The sequence below is a fragment of the Caloenas nicobarica genome, chromosome 30 (genome assembly GCF_036013445.1).
Source record: "Caloenas nicobarica isolate bCalNic1 chromosome 30, bCalNic1.hap1, whole genome shotgun sequence".
Classification (NCBI taxonomy): domain Eukaryota; kingdom Metazoa; phylum Chordata; class Aves; order Columbiformes; family Columbidae; genus Caloenas; species Caloenas nicobarica.
In genome coordinates this window covers 2,201,167-2,206,274 of record NC_088274.1, presented here as the reverse complement: position 1 = coordinate 2,206,274, position 5,108 = coordinate 2,201,167, and positions in this window count along the sequence as shown.

Sequence of the window (5,108 nt, the reverse complement as noted above, 5' to 3'; positions counted from 1 at the left end):
GCTGCTTAATTCTCTCTGAAAATTGCTCCCAGTGTATGTCATGACAGGCTGAGTTTGTCTTTCCTTTGCTATATTTTTTTTCCTTTTCCTCATATGATGATGTCTTCAAAGTAATGTCACTAGACATCCCATTAAGTATCCTCACATCTTGTGTGACTGAGACAGTTTGTGTAAATGAGGAGTTTCTCATTGTATTTGAGTGAAATAAATGAACCTACAACAGCTTTTCTTTTTTTTTTTTCAGTCTGAGGTCCATCCTCAGCATAGCTAGAATGAACAGGAAATGAAAACACCTTCCTGGATGCACCAGCGTGTGCCTGGAGCAGTAAGAGGTCTTGAGGACCTTAAGGGCCAGGGCTTTTCTGCTGGCCTGGAGAGAGGGGATGGCCTGGAGGGGCTGCAGACTTCTCAGGATCTGCTGGAGAGGAGAGCAAAGGACAAAGGTGCCTCCTTTTCCTTTTGTCGTGCATGTTCACCCACCTCTGGGGTGGCTCCTCTCAGAGCCCCAGGAGCTGCTGTGCCCTTCAGAGGGGCAGAGGCTGTGGGGTGACTGCCCAGAGCACCTGCAATGGGCACTGGTGAGGGACCAGCCCCGACTGGGCTTTGCTGGGGAGAGGGTGTTGATGGTGGAGAGAGGGCAGGGGAGGTGGGAGAGACTCGAGGGAGTTGGGATGGGCTGGAAAGGACCTGGGAGAGAAAAACATCAGCATGTATCTCATGCTGCATGACCACACAGGGTGAAGACTCACACCAGGGGTTGTGGTGCAGAGCCAAGGATTGTGAGAGGGATCAAGACATGCAGGTGCAGGAGAGAGGAGCCTGTTCTGTGCCCTTGGTGACACGGACAGACCAGGAAGGTGGCCCAGGGCCTTTGTCACCCCCCAGCCACTGGGCATCTCTCCTGGGCCATTTCCAGCACTGGCTGCTCACTCCAGGTTTATGGGTGAGGTTCCCTGTGAGGCCATTTAATAACAGCAGAGAGTGATGCTGGGGCTGAGGGACTCAATGCCTTCTGTGCCTGGGTCTTTACTGGAACACCCTCCCAGGCCTCTGTGCTCAGTGAAGGGGTTCAAGGAGGAGAGCACGTCTTGGCAGGAACCTCAGGAAACCCCAGCAGGACAAACACCAGTGTCTGCCCCTGCAGGGGACTCACCCTGGCAATGGCACAGGCTGGGGCTGCCTGGCTGCGAGCAGCTCTGTGGGAAAGGTCTGGGTGGGCAGGGAGCTGGGCAGGAGGCAGCGTGTGCCCTGGTGCGTGGGAGGCCAGGAGCACCCTGAGCTGTGCCAGCAGGAGCACGGCCAGGAGATGGAGGGAAGGGATTCTCTGGAATACTCCATCCAGATCTCAGATCCCAATTCAGGAAAGATATTGGCCAGATGGAGTGGGTTGAGCAGAGGGCCCTGGGGACAGCCAGGGACTGGAGCACTTTGCCTGTGGGGAGAGGCTGAGGGAGCCGGGCTTGTGCAGCCCAGAGAAGGGAAGGCTGGCAGGGACCTCATCACAGCCCGTCAGTACCAACGAGGAGGTGATGGAGAACACACAGCCAGGCTCTTCACCATGGTGTGTGGTAGAAGAACAAAAGAGAATGGGTGGAAGGTGAAAGAGGACAGGTTCAGCCAGGACATAAGGAAATTTTTTTTCCCCAGGAGCTCAGCCAAGTGCCATCTCAGGTCACCCAGAGAGTCTCTGCAGCCTCTGTCCTTGTGGGTTTTCAATCTCTGATTGAATGAAGGCTTGAACACCTTGATCTGACCCAGTTTCTGACAGGTTGGACTGCAGACTCCTGAGGTCCCTTCAGCCTCAGTTCTCTTATGATCCCATTGTGATGTTGGGCTCTGTTTCTAACTGGAGCAGAGCAGACGATTACAGGCCATGAATCCACCTGTGCTGTAGGTGACCATCTAAACCAACATCTCAACCAGTGAAGCAGTCAACACCTCAGTGTGACTCGCTCTGGGCAAAGTGTGAGGAGTCCTGGGCAGGGAAGGTTTAGAGGGCATGGGGTGCTATGCAAGACACAAAATGATCTTGGCTTAATGCCTGCAGGCCCGTCAGATATCAGTTAATGTCAACGAAAATTAAAATAAGAAGAACGAAAGATCCAAAGCAAAGGAAGGTGCCAACATACTTTTTTTTCCTTCTTTTTTCTTTTTAAGTCTTTGTGGGGGGGTTTCTTTTCTTTGAAAAGGAAAGAGTTTTCCAGAACTGGGAATGGATTTAGGACACAAATGTCTTCAGCTCCAGGGACACAGACACCTGGTGCCAGTGTAGATGCCCCAGGAACCCCTGCCCAGGCTCCACTTGCATTGCAAGGTGCTCTGGTCTCCCCCAGGTCCCCTGTGATAGATGCCAATCCCAGGCCAGCACCTCAGGTACACTGGGTCTCCTAAAATGGCACTGGCTGTTTATGGTGAGACAACAGATGACTGATGTCTGCCTGGAAAGGTGCACTTTGTTGTTGTTGTTGTTTTGTGGTTGGTTTTTTGCGGTTGTTGTTTGTTGGTTGGTTTGGGTTGGTTTTTTTGCTTTGGTTTTGTGGTTTTTTTGCTTCTTTCGTTTGGTTGGTTTGTTTGTTTGATTGGAGGTTTGGGTTTTTTTTAACATATTAAAAAAAAAAAAAAAAAGCCAAAAAGTGAATTACGGGGAAGTGTACTAAGGGTAGGAAAACAAATATTGGTCTTCCCCTGTACTTCTATTACCAACACTCTATTATTTCATCTCCCTCGTCATTCAGGAGTTTCCACCTCTCCTGATTAAATGTCCATGTCAAAGGACAACTTCCCAGCAGACTGTCTGGACATTCCCCGTTCCCAGTGCCGTCAGGTTTCGTCCTCCACTTGCTCTTTGGTCATTCAGTTGCCTCTCAACTCTCTGGTTTCTGCTTTGAGCCTCAGGGAGTTACAAACTTGCCCCATTCTTCAGAGGTCCAATTAACCTGTTAGTCAGCATGTTAATTGTGTTTCTATCTATCCTTTCCTATCTCTCTGTCTAAAACAGTTCTTGTGTGGATGTCCCTTGTGGATGGTGGATCTCGTTAGATCCAGCTTACACACACAGTTGAGGGAAGTGTTTTAGCATTTATTGCGTAGTGTTTACACAGGAGAGCGGGTGGGAGCTGGTGTGCAGGAGCTGCAGCATCCACCTGCAGAGCTCAGTGGAGAAGTCTGATGTGAGGAAAAGTGATGCAAGTGTCTGGTGGCCAATGAGGGAACTGGCAGATGGGGGTGGGGGGTGGGCAGCAAGGTTGTCCATACAGTGTCCAGCCTCAAGGGACTGTTCTCCTGCCTGTCCAGATGTCTTCAGGAGACCCTCTGGATCAATGTCCATTGTAGAATGCTGTTGTAACTTCTTCTATACGCTGAAAAATGATAGAAAATACCCTTGAGAGAAAAAACCCTTCTTTATGAAATCTTCTTTGAAATCTTCATCAGTAAGTGTCCCATTGAAACCTCTCCAGTTAGTTCTACAAGTCTTGAATATTTGAAGAAAATTACAGAAAGAAACATCGCTCGTTAAGGCTTTCTGTGTTTTAATGAGCCCCATGGCGTATTTGGTGCTGAGTCCATGAACCTCAGATACCAAGGACAGATTGAAGAATCTCCTCAAGAAGTCAAAGCCAGAAGCAAACTCCAAAGTACCTTGAAGCATTAATGGGCCCCACTGAGGGCTGTTACTGACAAAGCTTCCCAAGGGGCTCGTTAGAGCAGATAATTGGAGGCTGTGGTTCCATCAGGCAAAGGCAAAGTGCATCAGCACAAACCCTTGGTTTGTTTGATGAAGGAGAATGGCCAAGCCTTGAGCCCCTGCCCCTAGGAAGGGAGATCCTGTCCCTCACGTGTGTCTCAGGGCTCTTCCTGGGGTTGTGGAGAGTGCAATGCCCAGTGAAGGACAATGGTGTGACACTTCCTGGCCTCCCTGGGGGGTGCAAGGAGGCGATGGGGTGCCATGGGCATGACAACGATGTGTCTCCTCTTAGGCCTCGGTGGCAGGGACATCAGCCATAGCCGAGGGGACAAAGACCTTGGGTCTTTCAGGGACATCCAGCATCATCCTGGGCCATCTCCACCACAGTCCATCCTACACTGTCCCAGGCCTGTAGCTGTTTCCCCACAGGCTGCAGACACCCCATGAGCTTCCCCACCTTGTTCTCATCCCAGTGTGTCCCCACCTGTGCTGACGTCTCTCCATTTTCACCCGCTGTTCCTTGAAACACAAAGCCATGGCTGATCCATAGTCCCTCTGAATGAGCACAGCCCAGTGCTCAGAATGACATTTCTTTACCCTGAGGTCCACTCTGGACCTCCAGAGCTGCAGTTTCTGATGGTTTTCCTTTCTCATGCTCTTTCCCACTCCAAAAAAAAGGATTAAAAAATAGTGCCATCATCTTGGAAAGTGATTTTCAAGATTTCTTGAGGTACTACTCTTCTTTCTTGTCATGGTTTTACCCCAGCCAGCAACTAAGACCACAACAGCCGCTCATGTACTCCCCCAACTGACCAAGTGGGGTAAGGAAGATAACTGAAGGGAAGGGAGAAACCCGTGGGTTCAGAAAAAGCATTTTAATAAGACAATAACAATAGTATATTATAATATACTACTACTACTATTTATAAAATGAAATTAAATTAAATGAAAAAATTAAAATGAAATATAAAAAATCAAATTAAATTAAATTTAAAAATATGTTCAGTGCAATCCCTCGTGTAACTCCTGTCGCACAGAACAGCCAGTCCTGGAGAAGGGAGCACCTTGGTCCCAAACAGCCCATCCCAGCAAGACAGAGCAAAAAGGCCAAAGGGCCAACTGCAAAATGACAGAACAGTGAAAGGCTGAACTCACTCAAAACTCCCAACAGAATGGAACTTTTAAACAAAACTAACCAAAGTAACAGGAAAACCTGAACTAATGGAAGTACTAGCCAGAAAAGTCAGCTCCAGCTTTGTACTGAGCATGACACTAATTGTAGGTGTAGGAAGATAAGGGAAGATTGGCAAGGAGGAGATTTGTAAATACGCATAAGTGACTGTACCTGGGGTATAGAAAAACACAAATCAAACTAATTTTTGTTTGGCACGGTCAGCATCACCAGAAACAGCCCTGCCACAGT